Consider the following 20,496-nt stretch of genomic DNA (forward strand, 5'->3'; position numbering starts at 1 on the left):
GCCCATTCGTGCCGAAGCATGGCTCTCCCACGTATAAATAAGTAAGGTGCGTCGGACGGACCATTATTTTCCAAATAAAAACTAACTTTTGATGTCGGCATGCAGGGATACAAATTTAACAAACTTTATACTAGAATATGTAGGTATACTTATGACAATGTTAAGTGTAACTACAAAAGAAATTTACATATTTGTTTAATGTCAAGATGTTCCTTAACGAAAATAACCATTTTAAACCCACTAAAGTAGAAAATGGGCACATCCATCTATAGTTTCTAAAGAAATGTATTTTTATGGTATGACGGAAAAACACAAACATTACATAATCTATGTTACATCTTCTATACATCTATACATATAAATAAAATTGGAGTGTCTGTTTGTAATATTGAAAGAACCGTTTTTTACTACATGTGCATATGAATGTATGTAGGTACATACACCAAAACAACATTTTTTACAATTTATGTCTGTATGTCTGTCTGTTTGTCTGTTTGTTCTGGCTAATCTCTGAAACGGCTGGAGCTATTTTGCCGGGATTTTTTTTGGTAGATAGCTGATGTACTAAGGTGTAACTTAGGCTACTTTTTAACCGACTTCCAAAAAGGAGGAGGTCATATTTTACTTCTTTCGTATTTGTTAGCGGACTATCCATCTTTGTTAGTATACTATGTTGACGCGGACGAAGTCGCGGGCAACAGCTAGTATTTCATATTTTTCGTAACCTTCTAATAATTTTAAATAACAATACAACGTTGCCATAACGACGTTGACAAGACGCTATGTCAACATCTCGATTTTGATACGATTTTGTTCCGGAATTCCTACGCGTTACAATGACATCAAAAACGAAATCGAAATCAGACTCGTATCAAGTTGATATCAGTTTCGGGAGTAAGGCACCTGATCGAAAATTAGACGGAGAGTTAGTATTCAGTAGGCCCGTAGGCGACGACGAAAATGTATGTCTGGCCTGCTGTTTTGTTTCCACTTCTACTGGCACCAGCTGAGCGCAACCAGTTGTTTTTAGATTTTCTAAGTTTACTTATCGACATTAAACTTTGAACTTCAGTACGAAATATTCGTTCGTGTAGCCTACACCGGAAGAAATCTTTCTGAAGAAGCCATTCAATTTTTTTTGTGATTCGGTGCATATTTCAAAGTTGCCTAATTTGGTACTAAATTGATAAGAGGTGAATCTATTAACTACATTGTCGGTAAAATAATTATATAGTTACTAGTTTTGTGACCAGTAGAGTGCTAAAAATTTTATGCCATTGGTTAGTCATCCCTGGGCTACACGCTTTTCTAATTTACAAAATGCATTACTCCAAATCTCATATTTATGCATACATAATGTATGAATTTATTCGCCAATCTCATACAGCATTACCAGGAGTGTGATACTCGTGTCTCGCCGTACAAATTGTCCCATTGAGCTTAACTTCTATTAATAAATAACATTTGTTTTTCGTAAACAATGTATGCTACATCTCTTTGTGTTTTTTGTAGACGGGACAAAAAGAAAATACACGGTAAAATAGATATATTTTTTTCTTGTTTTTTTGAGCAATCTAAAAATACCATTGGTCGTTTTATTTAGATGATGATATTTTAAACAAACATAATGTCTGCTTCTAAAAGTATAACTGAATAATCCATTACAAAACAAAACCATGGCCTAGGTCCCATCAATATAAAATAGGTACAGCATTTTTCGAGTTGTGTCTTTTTTATACACTTAATATGTAAATATAACAAATGTACTATAAAACATACACACCTGAATCAAAATGGCTACCAGTAAACCATATTTCATTTGGCTCGTGCCGTATAGTGAACTAAACACGAGTAATGTGAGCCGAAACACGTAGTTTGGCAAATGCCATCCCCCTTCTGATTTGCGATAATCCGTGGCTTGGCAAATATTTTAATGCCTGAGGTCAATTCGCCCACGTATTATGAATTAAAATACAAATGTGTACACTGAACAGTAGTATAACGTAGGAAACGTCACTACTGTACACATGAACACGTTAGTATTTTTTTTTATGAAATAAAGGGGGAAAGGAGCAAACGGGTCACCTGATGAAAAGCAACTACCGTCGCCCATGGACACTCGCAACAACAGAAGAGCTGCAGCAGGTGCGTTACCGGCCTTTTAAGAGGGAATACGCTCGTTTCTTGAAGGTTTGCAGGTCGTATAGGAAAAACTGCAGTGTATAGATATAATAATATTGCGCGGCAGAAAGTTACGCGAGAAACACACGGTGGAAGACTGCCACTCATCAAGGTAATGATGGTATATTTTTCGCGTGGAACGATGGCGAAAATTTGCAGGTGGTATGATTCCGAACAATTCCTCGGAGCACTTCCCGTGATACAACCGATAGATGATGCAGAGTGAAGCTACATCTCGGCGTAATTCCAAGGGGTCCAAGCTATTTGAAACATTATGGCAGTCAACAATTCTAGCGGCCCTTCGTTGGATACGATCCAGAGGGAGCAGTTGGTATTTTGGCGTCCCTGCCCAGAGACGAGAACAATATTCCATATGAGGCCGAACCTGTGCCTTGTAGAGTTGTAGACGTTGGTACGGACTGAAGTACTGTCTCGCTCTGTTCAGAACGCCAAGCTTCTTCGAGGCTAACTTGGCCTCACCCTCTAGATGATATCGAAACTGGACATCGCTTGATATGTTAACGTCAAGTAGTTCAATGCTATATGGGAGATGGATAAAGATGTGCCCTCAAAACGAGGATATACGGGCATTGGTGACTTTTTAGTGGTGAACGCGCAGACTTGTGTCTCGGCGGGGTTGAATTGGATTAAGTTACGTCTATCCCATTCAGAGACTTTCTCCAATGAATTCTCTATTTTAGACACAAGTTCGTTTCGACTTTCAATGACATTTTGCCGAGAAATATTAGGAGAGATGGATATCACTTTTCGATCTTCCGACTATGCTGATGAGTTTCATAAGGAGAGATCACCAATGAGTGATGATCGTACACATTTTTTAAGGAATAAACAAGTCGCCACCTGAAAAGCTGCCGAGTTGCCTTACCTGCTGTACCTTTAGCTTCTTGTGCTATGACCTTTTTTCTGAGCTACCAGAAAATAGGTCATAACAAACAGCTACAGCAATAAGTGCTTTATAATATCGAAGAGATGCAATCTTGGATATTATAAAGCACTTTTTGCTCTTCCACATAAATTGATGTAAAACACAATCCATAGTAATTTTATAAAAAGAAAGTGTCTGCCTGTCTCTCTTCCAAACCGATTTAAACGCTGAAATTTGGTATGGAAATATTTTGAGTCCTGGGAAAGAACAATAGGATAATTTTTATTCTAAAACATATCCTATCGTCCTTTCCCGACAACTTCGTGGCGCCTAAATAAACGAATATAGGCGCCACGAAGTTAGGGGCGTCGTCTAGTACAAAATGTATCTTGGAACAGTTTAAAAGTTAAATGTTAGAACAGTGGTACTCAACCTTTTTTTAAACGGGCCACGTTTTGGTCTTGGTGTCGCGGGCCGCAACCAAATTTTTTTAGGTTTAAAAATAACGTTTTTCAAACTTAGCGATTTAAGTGGATCACGACTTTCACCACGACTTTGCACTATTTTTCCGGTGGCTTGAATTTCAAAATGGTTTAACTTCACGCGCCAAGAGGCCCGCCGCGCCCGTAAGCGGCCCGCGGGCCGCAGTTTGAGTATAGCTGGGCTTGAATCTTGGCCTAAGCTTCGCAGGAAAAGCATCAATTCAAAAAAGCTTATCGTTCGCATAGAGTCGTTTAGAGCGGATTTAACAAAGGATACAGTTAAAAGGAAGTGCAAAAAGCGTTAAAAGCGCTTGCGGGTTTAAACTTTTCATCTTTATCTCTCTCCTTCCGTAATTACGTTTAGGAAAGGCAAACATCGTTATGGAAAAAATGTCTGGTGTTATTTGTTGTTGATAAAATTCAAATAGTCCTCTCTTCCAAATAAAAAGGTAATTGTATATATTTTATAGGTCTACTGTAGCCGTTATAGGCATTCATACATTGTTTTGTTCTTGTCTGTTAAGGGTAGGTTATTCCAAATTCACGTTTCTAGAATGAGTAATTTTCAAAGAAAGCGTCATTAAAAAAAACTGACAAATATATACATGTATAGATAATCTTTTAACTAGTGACCTTTATGGTTAGAAACACAATACAGATAATTTTACTCGATAAAAAAAATCCGAAACAACCTCGATTTTAAAAACATTTTGAGTTTTATAGGACTTACAGGGACTCAATCAAAAAATAATTTGGATAGTTCGATTACGATTAAAATTTTACAGGGAAATGTACGGATACATGTTTAGTTATACTATTTTTTATCTAAGTAAAAAGGTTTTTTCTCCTATTTCGCCCTATCATGGACGCGGCGAGCGTCGTAACCGCCACTGTACAAGACGCGCTGATATGAATGTTATTTTAATGCCATTTACGTCGATATTTGCACTGACAGACATCGACGTGCTAATTTAGGAATAACCTCCCCTTAAGCGACTTTTCTAATCTAAGTATATTTTCTTTCCCGGGACTCAAAGTATCCGCATACAAAATTTCAGCAAAATCGTTTTAGGGGTTTAGGCCTGAAGAAGACAGACAGACGCACTTTCACATATTCATAATATTAGTATGGACTATGGATTACAATTATTGCAGCAAAGTGGTGATGCGATGCGACGTCACTTTTCCGAGGCTGCTTAGTGCTAGACGTGTTATACTTCCTTACTAATAAAAATATTAATAAAGCGAATAAGATCAAAATCCTAAATAATTTACCCCGATAAAAAAGAAATGAGCCAGCATTTTGATCGACAAAAACGTGTGTAAAGATAGGTCTGGATAAGGATCCTATCCTTTTCCTGAAATAACCCTAAATGAAAATAAAACTTTTTATATTTCTATTTATTTTCACAAAGCCTTTTTTATATTAGGACCCAAGTTAAATTACACTAAATTGCTCATTCTACCCTCAAGAGCGACATAAAGAAGCGGACGATTAAAGATAAATAATGGGATGTGTCTCCGAATATACTTTATTTTGTACGCCATAAGACCGAGTATCGTATCAATAGCTTACCCATAAATCTGTTTAACGTCCCATTACGTTCATTGATCCCTGGTCCAATAGTTTTCTAGATTAATTAGTTGAAGACAATAGGACAAAGTTGACAGTATATATTCCGAGCTTGAACCAAAATGAAGGTCTCCGCACGATTTTTTTATGCGATCACGGAGCGCATAAAAAAAAATATTATGGAAACGCGACCCAAGCCATCTGCGTCCTGTTACAATGTGCGCGCACCTTTAGTTTGAGTTGAATCACTTTTCTACGGCTTCGGGGGTTGTCAAAAGACATATTAGAAAGGTCTTTGAGGTAGCTATCAGTTTTTTCGATTTTTGGTCAACTTTAACTAGTTTCCAGTTATACAGATTCGTCTTGTACCATTACAGAGACTTATTGGTTTTATGGTATCGTACATTTTCTATTAATTATTTAGAGCTAAATCGGTAATCTTAATCCTTTTTAAAATTGGCAACCCTATGATCTTGTACATCGTATTGAGTTTTCACATGTTTTTTGCGCGAAACACTCGAGCGGAATTGAAAGAACTAGAAATTTTACGTTTGCATTCCGATAGGAAAACGCTTTTAAAGTAACAAGGTTCTTCAATATCTGGCTCTAGTAAAGAATCATGTAAATCTGTGGGTGGTATAAAATGATAAGGTTTCTTAACGCTTTAAAACTGTTTTTTTTTTTCATTAATGAAGTATTAAACGCGAATATTTTAATTTTTATCATTCAAAAAAGAGGAGGTTCCATGTTTTTTATACTATCTATGGTAAATTAAAACCATTTTATCATTGTTTAACGTTAAGACCATCGATCCGTTTGGAGTTTGGACTGTTCGGAGGCCGACCTGACTGGACTCGTGCACAATGCACAAAACGAGTCACAATACCTTTAAGGGGGCATTTAAAAAAGTGCCTACTATAAAATCCGAACAAAAATATTTTATTTATATTACTATCATCACAGAATAGATAATAGTACAAGTAGTACCACTGTTTTTAAGATTAATACGAATCCGACCGTTTTCCCGCTTTTTATTCGCGACTACGCTCGTACTGTGTTGAAATATTTTCTATGGAAGTCATGTTTTACGAAGCGCTGGCATGCTCTTTACTTCATCCCTTATTCAGAAGTATGCACTGCAAGATATTCTAACTGAAAATCCCAGTGTCGAATAAATATTCCATGTATTTTAAGCGACAAATGTCGACAGTGACGTTATTTTAATAACGCATCTCTTCAATATATTGGATGTGACTTCGTTATCGTGGGATTATTTAAACTAGAAGTTGTGCGCGGTTTCGCCCGCGTAATAGCAGTACCTGTAGGGCTAGGCGCTAGCATAACAACAGTAGACATGGGAAAGAATCGACATACTGACAGATTTTATCGACAAATTGGTGGATTTCCATTGTCTAACTGTCATTTTGTCTATTCTACCGTAGAAAGAAACCATTTCTATGATGGCCATGCTACGCCTGCTGAAGTAATCGTACATTTTTTTATAAAATAAGGGGCAAATGAGCAAATGGAAATCATCACCTGATGGAAAGCAACTGCCGTCGCCCATGGACACTCGCAATATATGCGAGAAGAGCTGCAGGTGCGTTGCTGGAATTTTAAGAGGGTATACGCTCTCTTCTTGAAGGTTTGCAGGTCGTATAACGTATTGGTCCGGAAATACTGCTGGTGACAGTTCATTCCAGAGTTTTTACAGCGATAAAATATAATGTCCTGTGACATTTCTACTTTGTGCCAAATTGAATTATAATAATCGTCCCAATAACTTTGAAGAATACCTACTCAACAAACATTCCCTTATTATTATAATTATTATTAAGTATATCTTTAAAGCTGTGCCCAAAGTCCAAGACTTTTTTCCAAGGCAAATTACTAAATTCTCTCGGTTAAATAAATATGAGTAAAACATAATATTATGAAAATAATATACAACCGCAACCAAGCCTTTTAAGAAAAATTTAGCGCAGACCATTCCAGCTTTTTATTATCAAAGTTTCTCATTAAATACGCAAGTTAATTTTGCGTATAAAGAACAATATTACAATCTTATATTGTGCCTTATCGCGTGGTTTTAGAGTACATTTTCCCGTGGCCGTCTTTTTCTGGATAAGTTTTATTTTACTGGAAGAAAGCTGTGGAAAGTGTAAATAAAATTGCTTGTTATCTTACTTGAACAAGTAGTTTCATGTATAACTTCGCAATGCTGTTGTTCTGATTTCATTCATTCTTAGGACTTAACTCTGAAATGCCTAAAGCCGAAATAGTCTGTTCATTTATGTAATTACTTTTGCGGATTTTCTCATTTAGTTTTCCCAGTATTTCTTCTTCATATTATTGCTAGCCTATCGTTCCCCACTGCTGGGCAATGGCCTTCCCCCTTTTCCTCCACAAATCTCAATCCGTCGCCTTTTTTTCCTTGTCAAATGCAACTAATTCGAGGTGCCACCTTTTTTGGTTCTGCGTCAGTTCTGTTCCACCGATCAGTGTCAACTCCTTAGTAAAATCACGTAACCTCATCAAGCTTGGTTCAATTCGATTTCATGAGTACTTTTAAACTTTTTAGTTCGTTTATCTCTTTAGTTGTAAAATATTGTTTTTTTAACACACCTTTATTAGCTTGGGCTCTATGTAATGTAATGCTAAGTACTCACATGCGGTTTAGCTCTATAGTTTTACTCAAAATCGAGTAATAAATACTGTGTGGACCACAAAACTCGCAGCTCGAAGGCTCGCATCGAGCCGGCTCGATGGAATTAAATATATTATCGATTTAGAATAAAACTATCGAGTAATACTGAATGTGTAGACGAAATCCCGAGCCGCGGGTTTTGCTCGATCGAGCAAAACCCTATGTGAGTACTTAGCAATCTTAGCATTAGGGAATCTTTGAACACGATTTTGCCTATTTCCAGAAGTCAAATTAATTCGAACTTTCGTTTTTAGTTAAAATAAAAAAAGTGTTTTTAGTTTTGTTTAATTATTGTTTAATCGGCTATTTAACAGTTTATTTAAACACTATCATCTGCTTTTTACAGATCTTTCTTCACATCGCAGAATAAGAGGATTTATAAGGTAAATTAATTTTTAAAGTACTCAAAATTACAGCTCGTTCTCTTAAACACTAGCTTTAGTGTTAGTGTTACTTCTAGACTTGAAATTGCCGTGCCTTAATTGAAATTTTTATTTGTTATTTTTAAGTACGCCGCAAACGGCAAAAGTACCTAGGTACTAGGCACAAGCGTTAGTTTTACCCAAGTTTAAGACGCCTTTAATTTTTTATAGCATCAATATTTTTGGTCTTATTATTTATTTATGGTTCTTCTGACATTACAAATTCAATATGGCGGCCTCCCAAAGAATGCGGACAGGCTATTTGAAAATATGCACCCCCATGATATGGGTATCAAATGAAAGGGTTTGCTGTCAAGAATACAAAAAAAAATTGTCACGTGACTTAAATCCAACATGGCGGACATCCGAGATGGCGGATTGGCTTAGTGCGTGTGTTTTTAGGATTCCGTAGCCAAATGGAAAAAAACGGAACCCTTATAGATTCGTCATGTCTGTCTGTCTGTCTGTCTGTCTATCTGTCTATCTGTCTGTCCGTCCGTAGGTCACAGCCACTTTTCTCCGAAACTATAAGAGCCATACTATTGAAACTAGATGTAGTCTGTGAACCGCATTAAGATTTTGATATAAAAATGGAAAAACCATAAAAAATTTTAGGGGTCCCCATAGGTACAACTGAAACAAAAAAAATTTTTTTTCGTGGGGTATCTATGGATAGGTCTTCAAAAATCATATTGAGGTTCCTAATATTATTTTTTTCTAACCTTTTTTTTTTTTTTTCTTTTTAATGAAATAAACGGCAAACGAGCAAACGGGTCAAAACAACTTCCGTCGCCCATGAACACTCGCAGCATCAGAAGAGCTGCAAGTGTGTTGCCGGCCTTTTAAGGGAAGGGAAGGGAATAGTTGAGGGTAGGGAAGGGAATTGGGTAGGGGTTAGGGGATTGGGCCTCCGGTAAACTCACTCACTCGGCGAAACACAGCGCAAGCGCTGTTTCACGCCGGTTTTCTGTGAGAACGTGGTATTTATCCGGTCGAGCCGGCCCATTCGTACCGAAGCATGGCTCTCCCACGTATAAAACCTGAATAGTTTGTGAGAGAGACTCTTCCAAAGTGGTAAAATGTGTGTCGCCCCCCCCCCCCCTCTAACTTCTAAAGTAGGGGCATGATAAGTCTAAAAAAAAGTATATGATGTACATTACTATAAAAACTACAAACGAAAATTGGTTTGAATGAGATTTAGCAAGTAGTTTTTTCTATACGTCATAAATGGTAAACCTTAAACCAAAAAAAAACAGTTTTTTTTCATCTAACCTATGCGTGTGGGGTATCTATGGATAGGTCTTCACAAATCATATTGAAGTTTTCTAGTATATTTTTTTTTCTAATCTGAATAGTTTGCGAGAGAGACTCTTGCAAAGTGATAAAATGTGTGTCGCCCCCCCTCTAACTTCTACAGTATGGGCATGATAAATTAAAAAAAAATATATGATGTACAATGTACATTACTATAAAAACTACCAACGAAAATTGGTTTGAACGAGATCTAGCGAGTAGTTTTTTTTTACGTTATAAATGGTAAACATTAAATAAACTTTCATTAAATCAACTGAAATATAAAAATAAATGAAAAACTTTTTGATTTCATAAAAATAAATTTTATTGCTGCTGCGGAACCCTTCATGGGCGGGTTCAACTCGCATTTGGCCGGTTTTTTTTTTAGTTTTTAAAACTATTAATTAATTTTGTTTGAAATCTGACATTATTGAGCGTGTTCACAACATCGCTTGTTGATCTTATCAACAAGCGTTGTTGATTAGTAAGTTAGCCAATCCCAAACGTTTGTGAATATACTGTCAAAAAACCTAAGAAAGTGGGTATACAGTACATTGCCTCCTTTATTTTAGGTAAGTGCTTAAAATAATAATGTCTGTTAACGTCACTTTTATGATGGAACACTTAGAATATTGCGAGAGGTTTGCTCTTAAGTTATACTGACAATATAAATGAGCTTAAATATTCATTTCTATTATGACTAAATAATGTAAGAAAATGTGAATATTTATTACAGTATTGTTGTGGAACTGTAGTTTTGAAAAATAATAGCTTACTTTTAATACTCTTTTTTGGGGTAGCTAAAAATGTTGAAGTCGCGGAAAGACGCCTGATTAAATAGAACATGAAACGAATATTTTTTTTTCATGATGCCGTAACCAGGCGGTAGCGGTCATTGATCCCTAGTCTAAAAACTTGTCATATTACATTATTTTCCATACAAACTGCGATTGACAATGAAGTGTTTGTTTCTAAGGGCGATATCGTATTTTGCATACTCGGTTAGAACTGAGTATGTAGTAAATCGCTTTGAGCTCATAAATATGTAGTATGAGACTATCATTCTAAGAGTTACCAGAAGTTTTTCGATGAATCTATAAAAGTATGTGATTTTATAAGAATTTATAAGAAGTCAACTTTGGATTTGAAGTTTACAGAAAACTGTGCAAGTAATTTTCTCACCGCTCCTAGACTAGAAAGGTCAATGACCGCTGGTGCCATCTTATTCCATTTTGACTGTAAACGCTGGAGGGGTAGAACGTTTCGCCAACCGGCACGGTGTAGGAGAGGAAGAAATATTCCGTCTCTTTGTAACGCGAAGCTAAAGTGTACGAGTATTGCTTGTGTAGTGTACTGTTAGGTACCTACATAAAAAAAAAGGTACTTACCTACTTACATAAAAGTTATGTATATTTTCTGTTGCACACTGAATTTTCTCCTGCTGGAAGATTCCGGATAATTAACCCCAGCTTTGAAGCTAGGTTACCTAGGTGCAGCTAGTTTACAAACTCATTGCGAGCAGGTGATATTAGCAAAGTTCTGATCTCTATTGTCGAGTAATTAGGTTGCATGCAACAGGTCTGGGATGCTACCTGGAAATTAATTTTGTTTAGTATGGCTAACTTATACATTTACCTACAAAATATTATGCAGTTTTAAAATATTGTATCAGGGATAGACCGACTAAGGTTCGGAAATGCCGTATGTGCTTGGGTAATTACACGGGCATTTCAAAAGTCATGTCAGCTACTACGGTATTTGAAGAGTGCTTGCTTTCCCTCCGAAAATACTGTAAAAACCAGATTTATTTTATAGAACAATAAATGCAAACGCAAACAACAAAAGCCGTTAGTATAAAAAAACTCAGGAGTTTTTTTTATAGTAACGGCTTCGAAATATTCATCCAATGTTAGTAGTCACATTTCTAGGAATATCCAGGAAAGTAAGCTCTATTGTTTCTGCGGTATGAAGGCAGATAAATATTATGTTAGTGGGAGCTGGTACCGGGCGCACAGTAAATTTAAGTTTAACTATTTGCAGACCCATAACGTAAAAAAGCCTGTTTGTAAAGAGACAAGAGTCAACAATTATCAACATTTCTATGAAACTTTGTTCCTGTGTATTAGAAAATAAATTATCCGCTATTGTATATTGTGGATTGCCACCGCTTCGTGCAGCTTAACGATACCAGACAATTGCAGGAGCGCTATCGCTTCGCTTATTTTATAATTGCTTCTCAAATTGCTGCTCAGATCAGAAATAATTAAAGACTTTGTTCAAACAATATCTGTAAACCTCTGTTTTAAAATACAGTGTCTAAGGTTGGGTTGCACCAGAGGCGTGGTTGAAGTTAAAGTTATGGTTATTGTTAAGGCTAATTTAACTTTAACCTTAACTTTGATTACTTTGACCACAGAATTTTACAGAAGACGTTGCTGGTCCGACAAGGCTTTATGAGAACGTGGGCGGGGCCGTTGCTGGTAAAGGAGAACTGTCAAAAATGGCGTCTTTGTATCCTTTGTACCTTTTCAAAGCCTTGTCGAGCTCTATGGTTATGGTTAAATATGGCGTCTTGATGGCGTCCATTTTTAACTTTAACTAAAGATTTGACATTTCGCATTGTAGTTAAAGCTAAAGTTATTATAGTTAAAGTTACAGTTATAGTTAAAGTGAGTTGGTGCAATCCACCCTAAGTAAAATATATTTTTGCATTTATAAAACTTTTCTTATATTATTACTAGCTGATATAATTTCTTAAGGTGTGGCAACTTGCAATCTGCTTGATGCTTTTTACATGGGTGATGGGTGTGTTTGAGTGTAAGTGTTATTATTTCAGACATTGTCATGGAAACGTTGAATTTAACTCAGATAAATTTTGGAAAATTTTGGTAGCGCGATTCGAAACTGTGCGCTATTTCGAATGATTTAACGTTATTTCAATAGTAAAAAATAGATGTTGAAATGTGTATATTGTACACACATAAAGCCTTAGTTAAGATAGGAGTGTTAACTGCTAACTAAATTGAGTATGATCTAGGTTTTCCTAGAAATGTGAATGGAAGTCGAAGCAGATAACTGGCGTTCTCCTGGGAGAGCGTTACACAGTCGAACTTGCACTGAAGTTTATCCAATGATCTATTTGTATTTCCGCATAATCTAGTTTCCAAATTACCTACTTTATTTTTGAGATTAACCTATACAAATAAAAAATATTTTTTATTATTGTTAGTCTCGCTAAAACTCGAGGACGGCTGAACTGATTTGGCTTATTTTAATCTTGAAATGTTCGTGGAAGGCCAGGGAAGGTTTTATTAAGAGAAAAGATGTAAGAAGTTCTCTGAGTCAACTAGTGAACTAAAAAATCTATAACAAATTTTTTTGATCTAAGGCTGTGTTTCCCAACCTGTGGTCTGCGGACCCCTGGGGTCCCGCGAGTAGGTATATGTTTGGGGGTTCGCGGTGTCATCACTGGACTATACGTTATCCAATTTTTTTGCTGTTTATTTTATTAAGGGGGTCCGTGAAAACTGTGCTTTACTTCCTGGGGGTCCGTGGCTAAAAAGGTTGGGAAACACTGATCTAAGGCATACGTGTATTATGTAATGTAATTTTTCTTCAATAATAAGATTAAAAACACTGCCACCTTCTGCCAAAAGTGTTACCAACATTCTTTGTAAATCAGTCGTCACTATTAGTAATCCCAAAACTTCTATTAGTTTATCAAAATAGATATGCATAAATATATTTTCAATCAAACGTAACATCAAACATGCTTTAAATGCGATTCTAAATTCTGATATAAATTGACTTTCAGGCTACAGAATTTGAATTTATGTTATAAGTGCATAACTGAATCGATTTAATATCTATGTAGGTATAAAGTTTGATTTCCACCGTTGTAGTTTCATTTATTTAAGAGCATGTTAAAATATTATATTGGAACGAAGTTCCTTATCGCGCGTTCGGCATAAAGGAGGCTAGATACGATATTTAGATAGAATGATATTTGACCTCGACACTTTTTTATTAGTACCTGCTTGGTAGGGGCAGAGGACGATGATGATATTACTATACGTCAACTGGATGGCGTCTTTTCTTTTTAATAAACAGCGACGCGTTGTTAGTATTCCTGGGCGTCAATAGATGGCGTTTTTTAAATATTTTTTCTTGAGTGTATACTTACAGGTTTTTTGAACATAAGAAATCTGAAATAATTCTATTCGGGTGTTAATATGTGATTGGTATTTTATGCAAATATGGTTTCAACTAGATGACACCTGCAACTCTGTTGCGCCGGTAAAAAAGCAGGACAAAAGGTATCGTATTGTAGTTCTTTCCCGAGACTTGAAGTATCTCTATACCAAACAAAATATTCGATTCAGAGGTTTGGGCTTGAAAAGGTAACAGTCAGACACACCTTCGTAATTGTAATATTAGTAACATAATGATTTTTTTTAAAATAAACCGAAAATGGTCATCTGTTCTCAAATTGCTGAATTCTATCCATAGCGGTCGTTGTCAAAAGCTATATTTCATCGTTTTCTATACAAATTGCGATTGACAATGAAGTGACAGATGTTTCTAGTGTTAGGGCGATATCGTATTTTGCATTGATGTGAACTTAACGTTAACGGAATACAGGTTACGTTAGTAACATAGAATATCATTGGAATACCAATGAGTTTCTAAAATACTAGAGTAGCAATGTCTTACAAAAGATTCTCAGAAATGCGTAACCACTTTTTTGTTCAAAAGACAATGTCAAGTCATATATTCGTTATGTCATTATGTATGTGAGATATGCCTGCAGGCATCTTCGAAGTGGCAACGCGTTGCTACCGTAAACTTCCAATCTAGTTACGTTAGTAACATAGAATATCATTGGAATACAGTGTGAACATTTTTTATTTAGCGCCTAGACTAAAATGATCAATGACCGTTACCGCCTCGATTCGCCGAGTACACTTTAGTCATTACATATTTTAATGACCAATGTAAGCAATTTAGGACAGTTTCTCTCCTCACAATCACTATACCTGCTTCTAGAATTTATGTGTCGGAAACAGTCTGATCCTTCGTATATTACGGTGTAAGGACGGGGTGTTTGTAGTGCTATTGTTGACGGAACAAAGGTATGCGGGGTCCCGAGTTTAATACCTAATGCTAACAAAACATCACTAAGTTCCATACTAGATTTGTCGCATGGGCTTACTCAATAAAATTACTACTTTAATAATATAAATGCGTAGTAATATAAATGTGTCTGTCACTCTGTCTGTAACCTTCCCACGCCCAAACCGCTGTAACGAATTTGCTGGCTATGAAGATACTTTGATTCCCTGGAAAGGAGAAGTTTTGTGAGAATAATAATATGCTGTAGGATAAGACTGTTCGGCGTGCATCCGTTGTCTGATTGCCGTAACACAAGTTCAACTTAGCATGGGATGAGAGGACGTGGTGTACACTGTCTAATTTGTGCTATTGTGTTATTGTATGAGTATAATAAAGAATTTGTATTTGTATTTAAATTAGGATACTTTTTAAAATTAGGATAATTAGGATATATATATATATATATATATATATATATATATATATATATATATATATATATATAATTGGAATCTCGGTCAAATAGCTAGTAGTCTTATAAAAAGCAAGGATATGAAATATATACTCTAAGTTCATACTAATCTTCTAAAGTTAAAGAGTTTCTTTGTTTAAACGCGCTAAAATCAGGAAGAACTAATGAGAATTGAAAAATGTTGTGTTGGACGATCCATTTATCGAGGAAGGCTGGCTATTTAACACCACCCTGTGACTAAAACGAGAGAAGAAACAGTGGAAAATGTGGAAAAACGGGAAAGTTATTCATTAACGCGAACAATTTCGCAAGCTGAAATAATATGTGAAAAAAAATCCAAATCCTACTAATATTATAAAGGCGAAAGTTTGTTTGGATGTATGGATGTATAGATGTATGGATGTATGGATGTGTGGATGTATGGATGTTTGGTACTCTTTCACGCAAAAACTACTGAACGGATTTTAATGAAGCTTTACAATAATATAGCTTATACATCCTACTAATATTATAAAGGCGAAAGTTTGTTTGGATGTATGGATGTATAGATGTATGGATGTGTGGATGTGTGGATGTATGGATGTTTGTTACTCTTTCACGCAAAAACTACTGAACGGATTTTAATAAAACTTTACAATAATATAGCTTATACATCAGAATAACACATAGGCTATAATTTTAACCGGCTTTCAAAATGGGGGAGGTGTTATGTTCGTTTTCTTATGTTCAACGATTACTCCGCCGTTTGTTAACCGATTTTCAAAATTTTTCTTTTGGTATGTAGAGTATCATCCCAATTTGGTATTATATCCACAAAAGTGGTGATCTGATGAAGGATCCATAAGTAATCGAGGGAACTCCTCAAAATTTATGGGGAAACATGTGGTGACTTCGGTTTCGTGAGAAGTATTCTAGGCACATGCTACAAACAAGTAAGATTTTGCACCGAGGTATACCTGGTATACCGTGGTTCGGAAGGTGCTGAGAGAACTCCTGATTCTTTATAGATACAAGTTTGGGAGTTTCGGCGTTGTTTTAAGAACGGAAAGCATAATTATGCTACTATGCAAATTACATTCATCAATCATCATCATCATCATCACTACCATAATATTATACCATGCATCGTCCCATGATTATGAGCCTTTTCATAGTCTTTTAGATCGAGGCTCGAGTTTGTCAAGCGATAATTTAAAAAAATATATACTTAATATTATAAACCTGAAGAGTATGTTTGCTTGAATGCGCTAATCTCAGGAACTACAGGTCCGATTTAAAAACTTATTTCAGTGTTAGATATCTCATTTATCGAGTAAGGCTATAGGCTATATTAGACCGAAGAAACTCTGGAAAATGTGGTAAAAACGGGGAAAATATTAGAAAGGGTTTATCTCACGAACTACTGGAGCAATTTTTATAGCAATATTTTGCACTTATATAGAGTAGACCACGTGAAAGGAGTATTTATAGCTATTTTTATTCGAAAATGAATGGTTTCTGTGAAATTCCTAATTTACGCGGGCGAAGCCGCGCGGGACATCTAGTTAAGAGCGCATATGACCTTAACTTGACTACTTACTTTAACCTAGATCTCAAAATCTGTAAGGTCTAGAAAACTGATTTTTTGACACAAGTAACTTCAGTTCATAAAGATTAAACGCTCAAGACGAAAACACGTTTACTCAAAAAATGCTCGATAGTTTCTTTTTTACAAAAAACCTTGTTTTAGACACATTTTTGCTTGGATCTTCGAAGTTTGCTGTCTTTTCTTTAATATTTTTTAATATCTAAAAAGGTATTGATAAAACCTAAATTTGCTCAAAACACTTTTTTCATAATTATTATAGTTCGTCTTTTATTCAAGTAAATTAACTCGGCGATGATTCCACGCCGTTCTTTTTCACCTGGCATATGAAAGACGACCGTGAGTGTGAAGAGAGAAGGACGATGTTTGATTTTTAGAGTCAGGTGAGCTCTTAATAATAAAAAAATATAAAGTTGCGTCCTCACCGGGAGCATTCACACCTTTATGCTTATTAGCAATTAATTCGTTCAATTCTTCGTTCACATGAACTCGAACATTAAAATTGAGAAGAAATATAAAATATTGGTATAGAGTTATAGACGAATCTCCATTTCCAATAACTTTATAACTTTTTTATTATTGCATGTTATGACCATAAAGTTAATATACCTAGCGGAATAGAGAAACAAAGGCCTGAGCAAGAGAGATGTCACTATCAGTAACAATGCGTGGTAAAAAGAGACGTGTGATACATGACAGCAGCACTCTTTTTTTGACGTCCAGTCGGTACGTGCCGAATTCGTGTTCAATCATGCTTGTGTAAGTGTATACGTACACATATTTTTCACACAGATGAAAACCAATTTCGGTTTCGTTTGACAGCTCGATATTGTTGCTCTATTCCGCTAGGTACATTAACTTTATGGTTATGACTTATTACTTATGACTTATGACTGTTATACCGAATCTTCAACTCAATTATGCTGTCAAAGGCATCAGAAGTCCGTGACCCTTGTACAGATAAAATCTTCTGACATTGACTTACGACCTCCCTGCGTCGTGACCTATCATATCTAATGCGACCTCAACTTGAGTTCGTTAAGCCTTAATTTGATGCATTTCGTCATATTAATAAGCTTCATGATTCAATATTATAGATGACGACCTCAACTCCGTGGCGCCAAAATACATTTATCGCGTGGGACCCACGAATTTTTCCGGGATAAAAAGTGTTCTACGTCCTTTTCCGGGACTCAAAGTATCGCCATGCCCAATTTAATCAAAATCGGTTCAGCAGTTTTAGATTAATGAGGTAACAGACAGACACACTTATGCATTTACAATATCAGTAAAGATGCCTACAGGCATCAACGTTTGTGTACTAAAGCTTATTATAAAATCAATGATTTCATCGACGACAACACACCTTGGGAATAGGGTGGTTCTTACAGGCTACTAGAATATTTTTTATATTTCTATACAGTGTGTAACAAAAATAAGTGATAAAAATACTTTAGGATGTGTACGCGTTCCTTGTAGAGAGTTCACTGTGAAAGTAGCAGCTCTGAAAGACAAGAATTTTTTTTCACTTTTGTATGGACAAGGGCCCGAGCGTCACGAGTTTCCCCATACAAAAGTGAAAAAAATCTTTGGTCTTTCAGCGCTGCTACTTTCACAGTGAACTCTCTACAAGGAACACGTACACACACTACAGTATTATCACTTATTTTTGTTACATCCTGTATATTAGATAGAATATTTTTCATTTTTTGTATTTTTTTTTATTGTAAATTAGCCCTAAGTCATAATATTGTTTAAATATGTTTTAAATTGTAATTTTCCATTTTTTTTATAAGATGGCCCCGTACGAATTTCTTACGAGTTACGCAGCGCCGCGGCCGGCGCGGTTGTTTCTGCCTCGTTAGTTCCCGAACCGGTGGTAGGCACCTTAGTATCGACGTTCACTAACATTTTTGTAAAAAAAAATACTCTGAATAAAAATTATTTTGATTTATGATTTTGATTTTATAATACAAAAATAGTTATTTTTATTTCATAATTATATGAATCTTCATCTTATAAGTTTTCAATTTTGGATTAAACGAGTATAAAAAAAAAAAAATTTGTACTGATTTGACATTTGTCAGTTTGACAGTTTTGACAATTCATTTGCTGAAGTGATTGAAAGGAATTGCTAAATGTAGCCCCGCCGCTGTGTTTTTATAGGTACACGGTACAAATATTACATCAAAGATTGAGGTAGAGTTAAGCAATGCATTGATAGTTTTATGACGCCAAGAACAACAATGAATCTTTCAACTATGTTTTTAATGTTCGAAACGAACATAAAACATTTTTTAGTAGTTCAAATCAATAAAATTGAATCTGAACTTTTGAAATGTTTGTGAATGCTTTTAATCCATTAATATGGGTTATGTTCGCAACTCCGTTTGTGTTTGTTATAGAAATAATTTTGAACGTTCCAGATATTTTTAGAATTTTTTCATGATGCATAAAGTCTGGCATGGATTTATCTATTCGGGCAATGGGCATGTAGCCGACAATCTTTAGTTTATTGTTTTATATTCTGCAGACATTTGTTGTGTGTTCATTGGTCATATTGTCTTTTTAGTACACTATGTAAGTTGTGGCTCATAGAGCTTTTAATCATGTATAATTCAGTTAAATAAACTTTTCGTTCGCTTTTCGTTAAAACATACTTTAAAATTATTAAATCGAAAAGTTGTTAATAATTTCGCAAGTTTACTAACCACTTTTCAACCTACTTATTTTCCATCTTACACTTCTCCAAGACCCTCGTTATAGCTACAAAATTAACAGAAATGAGCAAGTTCTTTTAAACGAACTATTCAGTGCAACGGGAAAAAACCCAACCGACACTTCGTAAAGCAACTTTTTATAATTAACTTGATTTCAGCTGCTTCGGAATTTTTCTTTAACCTTTCTACATTTACATGAATGAGTTTTTGCACTTATAATGACTTTGTGTGAAAGTGTTCATTTTACTAGAGATCGACCAATGGTCGAAATTCGACCTTACTTGCAACGACATTAGGACTACTACCTATATTTTGTAAAAAATATTGACTTCATCATAGTTTTTTTAAATTCTTGTCTCTGGGACTCAGCTGATCTCAGACTGGCCGTATAAGCATTGTCGAATAGTATCTAAAATTAAATAAAATAAAAAAAAACAATAATCCATTTTCAATTTGTCAACTTATTGTCAACAGACTACAACCATAAATAAAAGAGTATAATTCGTATGTATAGGCTTGTCATTAAAAAATCTGTCATTTTTCCCAGTGTCGTAGTGTGTATAACGTTTTATTTGTTAAAAATATATATGATAAAAGCATCATTTTAAAATAATATTAGCTCGATGCACTCCTTCACCTTATAAACTATAACTGTGCGAAATTTCATGCACCTACTTTTCAACATTTTTCGTAAAAAGGGTTACAAAGTTTTTCTTTCACGTATTAATAATAATATTAATATGATTACGGTCAATGATATTCTATGTTACTAACGTAACTAGATTGGAAGTTTACGGTAGCAACGCGTTGCCACTTCGAAGATGCCTGCAGGCATATCATTGTCTTTTGAACAAAAAAGTGGTTACGCATTTCTGAGAATCTTTTGTAAGACATTGCTACTCTAGTATATTAGAAACTCATTGATTACGGTTTGACTCACCGCGGTCGGCAGGGCTGTCAATTGTTACTTTGAAAATTGAATGGCTCATTTAAAAAATGCATCGCAACGCCTGGCGACGTCGCGTTGTAATAAAACGACGCTTACGTGAGCTCTAGCAATTCT

General features: G+C 35.4%; 1 protein-coding gene across 1 annotated transcript in view; it reads left to right on the forward strand.

Moving 5' to 3' along the window:
- LOC121740308 (angiotensin-converting enzyme-like) overlaps positions 1–20,496 on the forward strand; it is a 254,324-nt gene that overhangs the window by 127,096 nt on the left and 106,732 nt on the right. Inside the window, exon 3 of the mRNA XM_042132979.1 lies at positions 8,176–8,212. The gene's annotated coding sequence lies outside the window, so the exon portion shown is untranslated. The remainder of the gene's footprint in view (positions 1–8,175; positions 8,213–20,496) is intronic.

Source organism: Aricia agestis, chromosome 3 (assembly GCF_905147365.1).
Source record: "Aricia agestis chromosome 3, ilAriAges1.1, whole genome shotgun sequence".
In the NCBI taxonomy this organism is placed as follows: domain Eukaryota; kingdom Metazoa; phylum Arthropoda; class Insecta; order Lepidoptera; family Lycaenidae; genus Aricia; species Aricia agestis.